This window comes from Corythoichthys intestinalis, chromosome 3 (assembly GCF_030265065.1).
Source record: "Corythoichthys intestinalis isolate RoL2023-P3 chromosome 3, ASM3026506v1, whole genome shotgun sequence".
Lineage (NCBI taxonomy): Eukaryota > Metazoa > Chordata > Actinopteri > Syngnathiformes > Syngnathidae > Corythoichthys > Corythoichthys intestinalis.
Window position 1 is genome coordinate 61397241 of NC_080397.1, and position 16649 is coordinate 61413889.

Genomic DNA, 16649 nt, shown 5'->3' on the forward strand with positions numbered 1-16649 from the left:
AACATAGATTCAAGTCAAGATTTTGCTGATTTAGGAGTATTTTAGATAAAAAGTTAATTAGGTTCGCTTGGAAGGTTCACCACATCCTACTCGGAAAGTCTCCTGTTTTAAGATGGCGGCTGTTTACTAACACACCGAGTTGTCCATACTTCAATGTTGCGAACGCCGTCGAGTCTGTCATTTGGCATCTAGTTCTATATACATATGATATCTATTATCTACAGTAAAACGATGTTGACGTAGTTTGTAGCGGCTGTCAGCAGCAGTCAGGTATTCTTGTGTTTTTTATCCAGCGGCATGAGTTGAGCTAAAGCTGTGAGTCGAGAATTGGCATTACCTGGGTCTATAACAAGGATGCTCTCATCATACTCTCGGGACGCAATGCGGTCCGTTTCTCATTGCGTCCCAAAGACCGCGCTGTGTATTAGTTCCGCTTTACTTGACATATTTCAATAATCGGAATTTGGATGTTTGTGAATCGTTCTCGAATCTTCCACGGCCAAATCGCTCAAGGATGTAATGACAGCTGGGCATGTTGTACCGTGGTTCTAAGTGTTGGATGGTGCGTCTTTACTCACGAGAGATAATGGCTCGTCATCCAGAATGAATTCTTCGGCACTGAATGACTCTTATTATTCCTTGGGCTTTGAGACTGTCGTGTGCCAGTTTGTTACGCATAGCAAAAGTTTCTGCCAGTGTTAGAGGCGTAGGACCTTTCTTTTTGTCTTCGGATTTCTTAACATACCGTAATTTCCCGAATACAACGCGCACTTTTTTCCCCCAAAATCAACTTGTAAACTCATGGTGCGCATTATAAACGGGTACATGGATGGAGACAGAAATATATATGTATTACATATATATATAAACTAGTGGTGCACGATAATGCATTTTTCAGCCGATACCGATAACCGATAATTTCCTCCTCATTCCAACCGATAACCGATAATGTCAAGCCGATAATTTTATTAAAGATTTATGTAAAATTTTAAAGTATACACAAGAGAAAATATTGCTGTGCAAAAATAATATTGCTCTTTTTTTTTCCAACATCAAATGTGAACAGGTAGTAGTAGTAGTAGTAGTAGTAGTAGTAAATTCCAACATCTAAATAAAGACAGATTGTCTGACATTGTGTAATGGTAAACTTTTGGCAACAATTACTTACAGAGTAAATACATAAGTTGCACAAAAATGGCTTTAAAAGTATGCCATTCCTAAAGTATAACATTACTACACAGCAAAAACACAGCTCCTTAAGACTAGTCAAAGTCCCTTGTTTTCAGTGTAAATCTATTGGAAATAAGTTAAATTAACTGCCAGCACTTCAAGTATATTTCACTAAGATTACTTGAAGAAAAATGGCCAGCTGAAAATAAGCTTAACAGCCTTATTTTAAGCAATAAATTATTATACATAATCCTAAAAAAAAAAAAAAAAACTTGTCAGAAATGTTCTTTATTCAAGAATATATATGGTTAAAAACATTATTTGAAAGCAAATTTTTCTTGATTTAGGTGAAAAATGACCTAATTTTTTTTAGATGTTTGGGCTTAATAAGAACAAATTGCAATATTTAGTTAAGTAAGTGGAATAATCTGGCGCATTCAACTAGTCTTCAACACTCAAACAAGATGGGGAAAATTATTTGACTAGATTTAAGAAGAATGATCTGATTAAGACGTCATAAATTTAAAGCGTACTGAATGCATTACTGACTGGATGACTTCTTTGTGTGGTTTGGTGCTTGTTACAATTATCAACTAACCACTGTGCCGTCATGATAAACATGGTTTGTTGACATCACCTGTGTAAATGTCCGTGGTCCGCGGTAACTGATGTGATCGGCATGTCTTTCATGAAGAATCGTGGTCGTATAAACTGCATTATTTTTTTCATCCAGGGGTTTGGCTATCGGGTCATTTCGGGAATTTCCTCCCGCCTGTGCCCTTCGGTCCGCCCGGCTGCCAAATTAGCACCCGCGCCAGGCCTCTGTCTTGAACCGGAGTGGCGGCGGCAGCTAAGTTTGTACCGGATATCCGCCCGCCCCCGCCGGCTCGCTGCGGCGCATTCGGTGCATGGCTCTGCTCTCATGCGCTACCCGCCTAGGGCGAGGCGGCGGCCTGCCGGACCGGCGGGCTCCGTCGGAAGACAGCTACTTGTCAACTATCGATCTCGTGAGGTTTTAGCCATAGATGGGAGTTTACCACTCGCTTTGGGCTGCATTCCCAAACACCCCGACTCCCGGAGGACCGCAGCGTCTCTGTATCGTCACAAGCCCCGTAGCTTCCTTTAAAGTTTATTTGTTAACAATAGCTTTAGCATTTGTGCTAGCAGCAGCCTCGTATTCGTCCCAAAAATCATTGTGATGCAGTTTTAAATGGCTGCTGGGTTAGTGCTAGTGGTGTTCAATGAGGACGCTTTCTTTACGCCTTGAGGAACTGTTTTGTCAATGGCGAGAGCGTCGATTATTTCATTTCACACACGGGAAAAGCAACGCACGCCAGTGAGAGCGCCTCAACACTGATGTGTAACACCGCCTCCTCTATGACGCCGTACTCCTAAACCCCTCCTCCCACAGGGGCTTCAGAGAGGGGAGGGGTTGAGCAGGCGGCAGTGAAGAAGTGGAGAAAACTGCTTGGTTGCGCACATTTGGAGGTTAAATCAAGTATATAATTATCGGATTGCATTATCGGTTGATTTTTTTATTATCTGTATTATCTGTGTGACGTCATAATTGCCATTATCAGCCGATAATTATCGGTAGCCGATATTATCGTGTATCTTTAATATAAACCGATTTTTTTTCATTGACACGGCCACGTTGTGTTGAAGAAGCGTATGCGGCGACCCGTTGCCGACCATTACGGTACGTGACGTCACCATTTTGTTTCGGTAATACTTCACTCTAATCGGCCGAATGATTTCGTCTGTGTTAAATTCTGCTTTTTTCACTCTTTATAAAGCACATAATTTAGTTTCTTGAACTCATTTGAGTCGACGTTTATTGCAGCTCCGCAATTCGGACCATAACAAATGTAAGGACACACACTTCCTGTGTCCGTCAACTATATCGGTCCCTCGGGAAACTCAAACCCAAATAACAATAGTTCCTTTTGTTACTGTCGTGTTGACAGCGATGAGCTCTCACGGATTTCCGACTTACGTTCTCACTTTCATTTTACCGTATCAATCCATGGAAGAAACATTTATTCATCATGAGGAAACGAGCAAGTTATACAGCAGCCTTTAAAAGAAAATTCACATCTGTTTTGTTTTCTCCTAGATTCTGGAAAGTTGGAGAAGTTGTCAAATCATATTATTACCGTAAATATTGTCGGTTTATGGTAATGTTTTGAACTACCAATGTGCTATGCTTTTGCTGTGTTTCACCAGTCAGTAAAATGACATCTCTGTATCTGTACACGAGCTCTGTTTTCTTGTATTCTTCTATTTATTGGTGCTAAAATTAGGGTGCGCGTTATAAACGGGTACAATAATTTTCCCTAGATTTTACAAGTAAATTTGGGGTGCGCATTATACACGGGTGCGCCTTATATTCGGGAAATTACGGTACTCCTCATATTGTTTGTGGTGGCATTTCGCTAAATGCTTGATTAGGTTGGTTGTATTAAAACTTCTTACAGCTTTACCACCACGCTTGACTTTATTGTGGCATATGTTGCACTCTGCCTCTTCGTCTTTGTCGTCCTTTAAGGTGAAATGATCCCACACAGCTGACATTTTTACCGATAAAGTCTCTCGGCAAATTGGGAGACGGTAATGTAGTGTGTTGGAAGGTGTGCCGTAAAATGCGGACTGGATTTTAGGGAAACCGAAGCAAAAACTGGAACGGATTATGGAAATTGGTGCGCTGGAAAACCCGGACCGGATTTTCAAAAAAACTGGATCGGAAGTCTGGATCGGAATTTTTCCGTGTCGGCCGATCCGATACCGATGCGCATTTTTTTGCCCATATCGGCGTCCGATCCGATATACTTCTCTAGTTCTCATATTGAAGTATGAGAGCCCAAGACTTAAACTATTTACAAATTCTATCCAGCACAGCCACACTGTCATGAGCATGTGTAACCTCCAGGCTCAGTGCCTATCATGTTTGCCCCACATTGCATGATGTTTAATTTTGACATCACAGCCAAAAGAAAGCGTTGTCATTTCAGGCCTCCAAGGGCTACGTGTCCCTGTGAGGAGGACATTAATTTTGACCTTCACACACGGCACGCTGTGACAGCTAGAAATGTCCTCCAGGTCTTAGTGCCGAACCCTTCGCACGATTGTGTTCCGTTTGGACCGCCGTGTTCCTGATCAGCTGCAGCTTTGTCCACAGGATGTCAAATCTAATTACTAAATTGTCATATGTATGTCTTTAGTGTCCCTCCGTTTTGTAAAGCGCTGTTCCACATTGAGGTTGCAAATGAGCTGGAGCTGGGAATAATATGGCCTTAAAGTGTGTACGACAGGATAAAAAAAGTTTTAAATAGCATTATTATGTGAATTTGAATCATATTTTGAGACGATTCGGCTATATACAAGAATTTGGCAAAATTAGTCTTTTTATCCGCCGTTTGGCCACGCTAGAGCAGGGCGGTAAACCGAAAATTTACCGTTACCGAAATTCTTCACGATAACCGACGTGATTTTGACCATGTCGGTAAATTCGGTAATTTAATTAAAAAATATAGTCTTTTCATCCCGCTTTCACTCTGTGTTGTTCGGCTATGTTCCTTCCCCTTTAAGAAAGCAGACAGTGTGCTTACGTATGGAGTCACGTGGTTTTCAGGAAGCCAAACAAACAGAAGCCCGGTAGGCTAACGCTAGCGGCTAACGCTACAAGTAAACGGGATGGAGTCGGGCTTAAGTTAGCTTCGCCAAACTTTCACCCGACATTAAGTACACTCTTGGCGGGTTCCAGACGGGCTTTCACCCGCTGTCGTCCCTGGTTCTCACGATTTCTGGAGAGGATGCTTTCAGTGCTTTCTTCTGGTAGCCAAGCCACAGGCTAACACTAGCGGCTAACAGCGGCTACAAATGAACATGATGGAGTCGGATAGCGGCTCTAACCTTGTCAAAATGGCTGAAATTAATGAGTGGACTGGGCACGGACTTCATGTAGCAATCATCATGTCGCGTTATTTGGCATCTGTGTGATTTCTCTGAAAGCTTTCATGATGGTAAAGCACTCAGCATAAAGTATAATCCAACAGTGAAGACTATATATAATATGACAGTTTAATGGCCACAGCTATTTTTCTGTATGTGTTTGCTTTATTCTTCCATCATAAAACCTTAAATGTTTCATTGGCATCAGAGCAATACAGCTTTAACCTGGTTGTGTCTGTGTGGGGGGTGCATGTATTAAAAAATGTTTTGGAAAAAAAAACTAAAACCTTGACGTAAACACTTGTGTTGAATAATTATGTCACAGCAGCCATTACCAATAAGTTGTCTGAAGTGTACTGTTAAAGCTGCAAGTCATTTGTGTTAGAATGGCATGTTTGCACAGTCGTCATATTGATTTTTATAATGTTGTACATTTTTCAAGTCATACGAGCTGTTATAAATGTTCACTCTAGAATTCTTATTGTTTATAAGATTTTTTTTAATAATGTTTAGACTGCATGTGCAATTGTTAAATTGAAAGCTGGTAAATAAATTTAACGAGAAACGGTTAATTTGTATTCCATGCATTGATTCAAATTTTCAAATTATATAACAGTCTGCTTGGGCGAATTTATCGTCATTTATCGTTATCGAGGTAAATCTGCTCAATTTATCGTGATACGTACTTAAGGCCATATTGCCCAGCCCTAGGCCACGCCTACCATTATAGGGCTCTAGCGTCCCCAACAGGAGGATGATGTCGGCAGGGTCATGGTTTCATTTGATTTACACTTCAGCCCAGGGGTCCCCAAACCTTTTCCTGTGAGGGCCACATAACTTTTCCCTTCTCTGATGGGGGGCCGGGGTCGATTGCAGGAGTGCCTAAATGTAAAAATGTATTGTTTTTCAGAATGCCACAATCAAATAACTCTTTCTGGATTCTTCACGGAAAAAAGGTAAATAAAATAAAAATAATAATATAATTAGGGCTGTCAAAATAATTGCGTTAACGGGTGTTAATTAATTTTTTAAATTAATCACGTTAAAATATTTGACGCACATGCCCTGCTCAAACAGATTAAAATGACAGCAGTGTAATGTCCGCTTGTTACTTGTTTTTTGGTGTTTGGCGCCCTCTGCTGGCGATTGGGTCCAAATAATTTTATGGGTTTAAGCACGATGAGTGAGCATGGTGTAATTATTGACATCAACAATGGTGAACTACTAGTTTATTTTTTCAATGAAAATTTTACAAATTTTAATAAAACGAAAACATTAAGAGGGGTTTTAATATAAAATTTCTATAACTTGTACTAACATTTATCTTTTAAGAACTACAAGTCTTTCTATCCATGGATCGCTTTAAGAGAATGATAGTAATGTTAATGCCATCTTGTTGATTTATTGTTATAATAAACAAATACAGTACTTATGTACCGTATGTTGAATGTATATATCCGTCTTGTGTCTTATCTTTCCATTCCAACAATAATTTACAGAAAAATATGGCATATTTTATAAAAGGTTTGAATTGCGATTAATTACGATTAATTAATTTTTAAGCTGTAATTACCTCGATTAAAAATTTTAATCGTTTGACAGCCCTAAATAGAATAGAATAGAATAGAATAGAATAGAATAGAATAACACAATTAATTAAATAGATAATAACCAAATAACCCTCTCTGGGTTATTCACAGAAAAAAAGCCAGGAAATAACACTATTGAAAAAAAAAAAATCAAAGTGATCTCTGGTATTGTTCAGGGGGCCGGACCAAATGTGGAGGGGGCCGTAATTTGGGGACCCCTGCCCATTGAGGGGGAATTATTAAGAACGTGGAAAATGTGACGAAGAGAACCGCAAAATGTCACTGTTTCAGTCTTTCTACTCCAATATTTTTGCAGGGAATTCTTTTTATCAAAGTATTTTTCCCCTATTGCTAAATAAATGGTATGGTCATGACAAATAACAGTCTTGTGCTAAAAGGAATATGAAATAATAAAAATGCATTTATTCAGTACGACATGGCAAAATTACTCCATAATGGTCAAAACTGTCAACTTCTCTTTACTGTCGCACCTCTCAAACAATATTTTATGCCACTGTGGTTAGTCGGCCTTTTGTCATTTCCCTGCCCTGGCTTCGGAAAATGTAAACATACCAAGAGGCGTGACAGCTAGCCGACATGCTAACCCGAACAGAGTGAAGTCTCAAAGTCTTATTTTCGCTTTTCAAAGTGAAAAATCACACCAAACTAGCTCATGTCACACGGCGGCGGGGTTGTCGATTGTCTTCACCGATCGGCAACCCGCTTGGCAGCGAGCAAGTTACAGCTCGTTCCCCTGCTACGGACAGGAGAGCTCGCCGGGAAGGCAGCTGGAGAGTACCGTCGGCCGACGTCGGAGGAGCGCGTAGCTGTCACATGGTCAACACGAATATGGCGTAAAATAATTCAAAAATTGAATGTATAGAACAATCGCTTCCACACACATCCAAGCGGGCCATTTCATTCAGGAGCATAAAATACCGCGTTAAATATGAAATAAACATGCTTTTTGGTGTCATATGCACTTTAAGTACTTATCACAGAAAATCAAGCAGATATACCTCGATAACGATAAATGACGCATAGACTTCATAATGTATTGACGGGACACGGGGCCGATTCATAGGGGGCCTATCTCCGTCAAAGCTGACCAAGTAGAAACACAGATAAAGAGCTTTTTCTGTTAAAAATTCTTGTGAATAAATGCTTAATTCCCTGAATTCTATATAGATAATAAACAGCCGCCATTTTAGAGCAGTAAACTTCTCAGAAAGGCTCTGTTGTAGTGAATCTTCCAAGCGAACCTAAGTAACTTTTTATCTTAAATAAAATCTTGACTTGAGTCTATCTCTTTAAAGGATTAAACAGTTTTAAAATTTTGTTGACAGTAGACAGAAGGGAACTAATGCAAAAAACGGGAGCAATTTTATCTATTTTAACGGTTGATTCACAACATTAAATGACCTCCAAACATAGCAAAGGTTACTATGTTTTTGTTTTGTTTTGTTTTTTTAAAAAAAAATGGGAAAAAAAGCATGAAAGGTAACACCAGTAACTTTGCCAAGTAACTTTTTTACTACAGTGTGTGTATTTCAGTAGTTAGTCACTACACTAGCCAAAGAGCTAAGAGGCATTTTAACAGTTGAAAATGTTTACAGTTTAGGTGTTTATTTAACTTTCTTAAAAGCAAAATAAAGGCAGTTTTTTTTTATTTTAAAAAAACAATATATATAAAAAAAAAGCAAAACGCAAACTGAAACCGAACCGAAACCGTGATCCCAAAACCGAGGTTCAAACCGAACCGTGGGCTAACTGAACCGTTGCACCCCTAATAGTTATGGACGTAAAACAGTCTTGATTCTTAGTCAAGCAAAAAAAAAAACGTGCGTTTGTTTTACGTAAATATTGGGAACTCTGATGCTAGTCAGTAAACAAATTAGCGGCCGCCGTATGTAAACAAAGAGGTTTTTCTGTTGAAAATTCCTGTAAATAAATGCTTAAATCCCTGAATTCTTTATAGATATGGACGCTGCTTCGAATGCTAACGTGTTAACAATTCTCATAGCAAATTGCTCACATGTAACGCCACAAACTATAGCTGTAAACATAATTACAAATGCATAGACAAACATATATTAGCTGAAACAAGTTCAAGCTGTCCTAAAGTCCGAAGGTGTGTCCACCCGTACGATATGTTGGCGTCTGAATGAAAAGGGACTTTATGGTAGGATACCCACTTCTGACCCATAGGCGGAGTTTGACTTTTGGTGCAGGGGGGGGCACAACATTTTGATGACCCTGAAACGCAGTGTCAGCAATAAAATGAACTTATAACAATATTTATAATAAGTTGACAATGAGCGTTTTTTTGTTTTCCATCATTCTTCAGGGCAATTCTAAATCAGGCTTCTTAGGTAATACTTTTCGCCAAGATCGTCAACCATTGAATATGGTACGCCCACCGGTGCCGTGCCATTGTAGTTACCACCGTCAAAAATTATATCCCCTGAGTGGAGCAATATGGAGGTAGATTTGTGTCTTTATTATTCAATCCAAAAAAAAGTGTCTTCAATCAAAATGTATATTTTCAACCAAAAAACACGACAAAAATCGCTTCAATAAATTTAAAAAAAAAGTGTTTGAATGCAAAAATAAATTTGAAACTCAAAAATCTCCCCCAAAGCTTTTTTTTGTTGTTTGTTTTTTTTTCCATTGAAGCAACTTTTTTGATTGAAGTAATGTTGATTTGTGTTTGGGCCACATTTTGGCCAGGACATTTTTGTTTTTATTATTCAATCAAAAAATAAGCTGCTTAAAAAAATATATGTTTAAAAAGAAAAATCACTTCAATCAAAAAAAAAGAAACATTTCAAATCATAGAAAAAGTTTTTGAATGCGAAAAAATATTTGAGATTGAAAATTTTGCATTTGAACGCTTAATTTTTCATTGAAAAAGTTTTCTTTGATTAAAGCAATCCTTTTTGTGTTTGGGCCAAATTAAGGGTAGGACATTTGTTATATTTATATATTGTTATAGTTATATTTATTATTTTAAATATTTTCAATCAAAGAAAAAAATCATTTGTAAAATAAAACTGCACTCCCCTTATATTTATTTATTTTTTAATGAAAATGATATGCAAAACAAATAACCGTCTAAAGGGCTAGTCACATGATCTGTTCGAAAAAGAATTTTGACCCATTATAAAAATTTATTTTTTTGTTCATTTCGTTCATTTTTGTTGCCATTTTATTGCTTTACAATTTTTATATACAGTGGGGAGAACAAGCATTTGATACACTGCCGATTTTGCTGGTTTTCTCACTTGCAAAGCATGTCGAGGTCTGTAATTTGTATCATGAGTTCTCTTCAACTGTGAGGGACGGAATCTGATACAAAAAAAAAAAAACAGAAAATCACGTCTGATTTTTAAATAATACATTTGCATTTAATTGCATGAAATAAGTATTTGATACATCACAAAACTCAAACTTAATATTTGGTACAGAAACCTTTGTTTGCTATTACAGATACCAAACGTTTCCTGTAGTCCTTGACAAGGTTTGCACACACTGCAGCAGGGCTTTTGGCCCACTCCTCCATGCAGATCTTCTCCAGAGCCTTCAGGTTTCGGGGCTGCTGCCGGGCAACACGGACTTTCAGCTCCCTCATAGATTTTCTATCGGGTTCAGATCTGGTGACTGGCTAGGCCACTCCAGGACCTTAAGATGCTTCTTACGGAGCCATTCTTTAGTTGCCTTGGCTGTGTGCTTTGGGTCGTTGTCATGCTGGAAGACGCGACCCATCTTCAGGGCTCTCACTGAAGGAAGGAGGTTGTCAGCCAAGATCTGGCAATACATAGCCCCATCCATCCTCCCCTCAATACGGTGCAGTCGTCCTGTAGCCTTGGCAGAGAAGCAGCCCCAAAAAATGATGTTTCACATTTGGGATGGTGTTCTTGGGGTTGTACTCATCCGTCTTTTTCCTCCAAACACGACGAGCCGAGTTTAGACCAAAAAGTTCCATTTTGGTCTCATCCGACCACATGACCTTCTCCCATTGCTCCTCTGGATCATCCAGATGGTCAGTGGCAAACTTCAGACATGTCTGGACATGCACTGGCTTCAGCAGCGGGACCTTGCGTGCGCTGTAGGATTTTAATCCATGACGGCGTAATGTGTTTCCGATGGTTTTCTTCGAGACTGTGGTTCCAGCTCTCTTCAGGTTATTGACCAGGTCCTGCCGTGTAGTTCTGGGCTGATCCCTCACCTTCCTCTTCCTCTTTTTTCTAATAATCGCTCCAACAGTTGTTACCTTCTCACCAAGCTGCTTGCTTATTTTCCTGTAGCCCATCCCAGCCTTGTGCAGGTCTATTATTTTATCCCCGATGTCCTTACACAGCTCTTTGGTCTTGGCCATTGTGGAGAGGTTGGAGTTTGTTTGTTTGAGCATGTGAACAGGTGTCTTTTATACAGGTAACAAGTTCAAACAGGTGCAGTTAATTCCGGTAATGAGTGGAGAACAGGAGGGGTTCTTAAAAAAAAGAACTGAGAGCCGAAATATTTACTAGTTGGGAAGGTATCAAATACTTATTTCATGCAGTTAAATACAAATTTATTATTTAAAAATTATACAATGTGATTTTCTGGATTTTTGTATTAGATTCCGTCCCTCACAGTTGAAGAGAACTTATGATACAAATTACAGACCTCTACATGGCTTGCAAGTGGGAAAACCAGCAAAATCGGCAGTGTATCAAATACTTGTTCTCCCCACTGTATATACGAAAGTCAATTACATGCAATGACACTTTTCGGCCACTGGGGGGGGGGGGGGGGTCGGCCCCCCTTAAAATCCGCTTATGTTCTGACCCCACTTCTGACCCAGAGACATAAAAATGCCAGGCTGGAGTTTGCCAAAACTCACCTGAGAAAGCCAAAAACGTTTTGGAAGAATTTCTCTGGTCAGATGACACAAAAGTAGAGCTTTTTGGGAAAAGGCATCAACATAGTTTACAGCGAAAAAAATCGAGGCCTTCAAAGAAAAGAACACGGTCCACACATTCAAACATGGCGGAGGTTCCCTGATGTTTTGGGGTTGCTTTGTTGCCTCTGGCACTGGACTACTTGACTGTGTGCTTCGCATCATGAAGTCTGTAGACTACTAACACATTTTGCAGCATAATTTAGGGCCCATTGTGAGAAAGCTGGGCCTCCCTCAGAGGTCATGGGTCTTCCAGCAGGTCAATGACCCAAAACACACTTCAAAAAGCACTAGAAAATGCTTTGAGAAAAAGCACTGGACACTTCTCTAAAGTGGCCAGCAATGAGTCCAGACCTGACTCCTGTGGAGAGATCTGAAAATGGCACCCTTCAAATCTCAGAGACCTGGAGCAGTTGGCCAAAGAAGAATGGTCTAAAATTCCAGCAAAGCATTGTAAGAAACTCATTTATGGATACCAGAAGCGGTTGTTCGCAGTGATTTTGTGCTACCAAGTATTAGGCTGAGGGTGCCAATACTTTTGTCCGGCCCATTTTTGGAGTTGTGTCTTTTTGTTTTTTGTTTTCATTCCATGCAAAATAAATGAAGATATTACTACCAACGCATTTGTAATTGCAATCATTTTCTGGGAGAAATTGAGCATTATCTGACAGAATTGCAGTGGTGCCAATACTTTTGGTCAGAACTGTATATTGCATAACATCTAGAGATATCCCGATTGATCGGGATGCCAATCGATCGGGTCCGATCACGTCATTTTCAAAGTATCGGAATCGGCAAACAAATATCGGCCATGCCTTTTTTTAATATATATATATATTTTTAATCAAATTGTTTTCTAAATGTATTTAACGTTACAGACATAATATGTTACACTCATCCAGAGTCTTTAGTTTAGGCTTAAGGTACCGATAAGGGCGGTAATTAATTATTTAAAAATGTATCACGTTATTTAACGCAACTAATGCATGCGTTGCACGACCCACTCACGCATTGTCGCGCTCAATCTGTAATGGCGCCGTTTTACCTATTTAGAGAAATAAAAGGCAGCATACAAGTGAATGAGTGAATTTTGGCAGCCTTTGGAGCCTCTTTTTAATTGGCTAAAGCCTTACAATTCCTCTCCTTACGATTAGAAATATCATGGGAAGCAATGTGGGGAAGCAAGGTAGCAATTGATCATTTTCTTAACACTTTATGTTATTTCCCAACGCAGAGAAGATATATCAATTGGTAACACTACGCACAGTCATGGGTCCACTTCCCATCATGCATTTGGGTTGAATGGCTGCAGTATCATTTACTGAAAGCTCAACAAATACACTAGATGGCAATATTTAGTCACAATATACAAAGTCACAAGTCTTTCTATCCGTGGATCCCTCTCACAGAAAGAATGTTAATAATGTAAATTCCATCTTGAGGATTTCTTGTCATAATAAACAAATACAGTACTTATGTACTGTATGTTAAATGTATATATTCGTCCGAGTTTTATTCATTTTTTTCTTAATGCATTGCCAAAATGTATATGATCGGGAAAAATTATCGGGAATGATTGGAATTGAATCGGGAGCAAAATAAAGCAATCGGATCGGGAGATATCGGGATCGGCAGATACTCAAACTAAAACGATCGGGATCGGATCGGGAGCAAAAAAACATGATCGGAACAACCCTAATAACATCTATAGACCAAAATAATTGGCCTTCAGGCTTAGTTTGTGTGCCTCTTGGGAAACCTGATAATGAGGTCTAATAGACACTCGTCTGAGTGGAGAAACTAGAATACACAGTAAACAGTAGGTGGACTGAAACCTGAGTCGAATGCATGTAAACTTAAGCTTGCAAGATGCTGAGAAACCACAAAGTAGGCCCTTGACTACCTTCCGTGTTATTTCCTGTCAAGATCAAAGCAAGAGCATTTCACAAGTAGTGCAACTTCACATCATTTACGTCTCCCAAGGAAGTGAATGACTGTTAATCAGGACCAATTCAACTCAAATGAAACGAACCAGTCACGCAAATCATCTGCTGACATTAAAAACTAAACATTTGACATGACATCATATTAAACATGACAGAGCAGAACTTCAATGTTGCTATAAAACCTGAGCAGTGATACGGTACCGTCAGATCCACATTGTGCCGGACTCTCAGTATGACCCCAGGTCAAAGCTTATTTGCATATCGCGAAAGAAATGACTAAACGTCCCCGACGGCTACAATTTTATGCAGACTAATTACAGAGCGGCCTCAAGGACATTTGAGTGATTGGAGAACGAGTATGAGGGTCATTTGATGACTTGTCCTGCTATTGTGTCATTTGAGTCTGTGCATACAGTGGTGTGAAAAAGTATCTGAACCTTTTGGAATTTTTCAGATTTCTGCATGAAATCACCTTCAAATGTGATCTGATCTGTCAAAATCACACAGATGAAAAATCACTGTCTGCTTTAACTAAAACCACCCAAACATTTATAGGTTTTCATATTTTAATGAGGATAGCATGCAATCAGTGACAGAAGGGGGAAAATAAGTAAGTGAACCCTCTGCCTAAGGAGACTTAAAGAGCAATTGAAACCAATTTTTACCAAACAATTTAAGTCAGGTGTATACCCAATCACTGATGAGTGGTTTAAAGCTGCCCTGCTCACTATAAAAAGTGTCAAGTGTCTGCTAAAGACTTACAGAAATCACTGGCACAGTCTAATATCCATGTTCACATATCAACTATATGTAAAACTATGGCCAAGAATGGTGTTCATGGGAGGACTCCACAAAGGAAGCCACTGCTGTCTAAAAAAAAAAAAAAAACATTATTGCTCATTTAATGTACGCTAAAAGGCACTTGAACACTCCACTGACGTTTTGGCAAAATATTTTGTGGACCGATGAAACCAAAGTTGAATTGTTGGGGAGTAACACACAACGCTCACTCACACTCAGTGATACATGCTACATGGAATTTTTGGATCAAAACAAGGTAAATATGCAACAATATCTCGTTAAAATCATGGCGTCTTCAATTGTGCTCTTTCATTCTCCGACCCCCAGTTAGGGTTTTGCTGTTTAAATTTTTTTTTTTAATGCCCTCCTATTCAAAATTGTTCTTCCCCCAGAAAATTGAGATTTTAAGCTTTCCAATGATGTATCACACATGCATATCGGACAGTTTTGAAAATTGGCCAAATTGGGGGTCTCAGAGCAGAACTCCAAGTCACTTGAGTGTTTTCCGCCATATATATATTATATAAATGTTTGGGTGGTTTTAGTTAAAGCAGACAGTTTTTTTTCCATCTGTGTGATTTTGACAAAGATCAAATAACATTTGATGGTGATTTTATGCAGAACTGTGAGAAATTCCAAAAGGTTCAGATACCTTTTCATACCACTGTAAAATGGTTTTTGACTGCACAGGTATGCCTTTTCATGGTTAATTAGTGGAATTTATTGCTTTATCAATGGGTTTGGGACCTACATTTGTGTTGCATTGAATGAGATGTGTCCAAACTTTTGGCCTGTATAATAATATATATGTATTGTACATTTTGGCATCAGGAGAAAATACTTTCATTGGTCAATTTTGGTACTATTCTATAAGTACTATACTTTTACTTGAGTATTTTTTTTTTTAATTCTTAGATACTTGTACTTTTACTTAAGTATTTTTTTGCACCTGTATCTGTACTTTAATTAAAAAAAAAAAAAAAGTGAGTACTTCATCCACCACTGGAAATGCTTAATATTTACCCGCAGCTCATACTTTCAATGGGGTACTGTCAAATTACAAAAACTGTTTTAATATGACGCTAAGAATGTTTTTTTGTGTGTATGGAATTTTTTAAGCTTGATATCATTATCAAGGATATCAAATGGCATTTCCATCAATTGTGTACTGTACTGTACTGTACTGTACTGAGGATGCTTGTACTGAATTTCCATATCAACGCCAACAAAAGCAACAGATCAGTGCAATTGTCATGCACAAATAAACGACACTAGTAACAGTATAAATACAAAGATGACGTAAGCACGCATGTGGGTGTTTATATTCGTCATTTACCTGTTTCGTGCTGATTGTTAAAAGCTGCTAGTTCTTCAAACGTGGCCCCCTCAGGTTGACTATTAAAGAAAAGATTGCTGATGGCAGCATCGGCATCCCAGCGTTTGTCCGTCGTCCTCGGCCAAAGGGAGTACAGGAGGTGGGGTGGATGCCGGAGAGTGGAAGGTAGCTGGAAGGCAGGCAGGCGGGCTACATCTCTCGGACACTCAACCACCACCACCTCCCTCCTCCTCCTCCGCGCTTAAAGAGACACAAACACCACTGTGTTGCCACCAAGTGTCCTTCAAACCAGTCTTTACTCTAAAGTACTTCCGGAAATCACCGGTGAAGGGCACTCGTCTGACAAAGCAGCACCGTGACACCGACTAGTAGTCTGGCACGACCCCCACTGCACAGCCACACCAACGGCTTCCGTTTATGGCTAAGCGAACGTTGGATGCCGTGACATGATTGGACCGAGATAAGAGAAACTAAAGGTGCCTGCGGTGGCACTTGCTTGCTCGGCGAAGTAAAACCACACTGCCCTCTAGTGGTCATTTTTAAGACGCAACCTGATTCAATGAACACGGGAAAAGGCAAAGATAGACACGGTGTAAAGAGTTGAAACCCCGAGTAGTTTAGATCAAAACAGTTTGTTTACCTGCTCCTCCGTCCAGCTGGGGTGACGCCGCTTCATTTTCCTCACAATCGCGCCAACGAGTTTGTTTTTCTACTCTCTTCCTGAAACAAGTTTGCACATGTGCAGTAAGAACAAAAGCGTACCGCAGGCAAATGTCACTTTTGCTCTTTAATATTCATGACGTTAGCAACTGTTGCTAGGCGGGTCAAGCTCGCGTTTGTCCCTCATGCTAAATGCATGGAAATACCCAGATAGCAGACCGACATTGAATAAACGTTGATTTATACATCAAAAT

At 39.4% G+C, this 16649-nt stretch overlaps 1 protein-coding gene across 1 annotated transcript in view; it reads right to left on the reverse strand.

The window, feature by feature from the left end:
* inpp5jb (inositol polyphosphate-5-phosphatase Jb) overlaps positions 1–16169 on the reverse strand; it is a 72888-nt gene extending 56719 nt beyond the window's left edge. Inside the window, exon 1 of the mRNA XM_057831490.1 lies at positions 15736–16169. The gene's annotated coding sequence lies outside the window, so the exon portion shown is untranslated. The remainder of the gene's footprint in view (positions 1–15735) is intronic.
* Between the last annotated feature and the right edge of the window lie 480 nt (positions 16170–16649).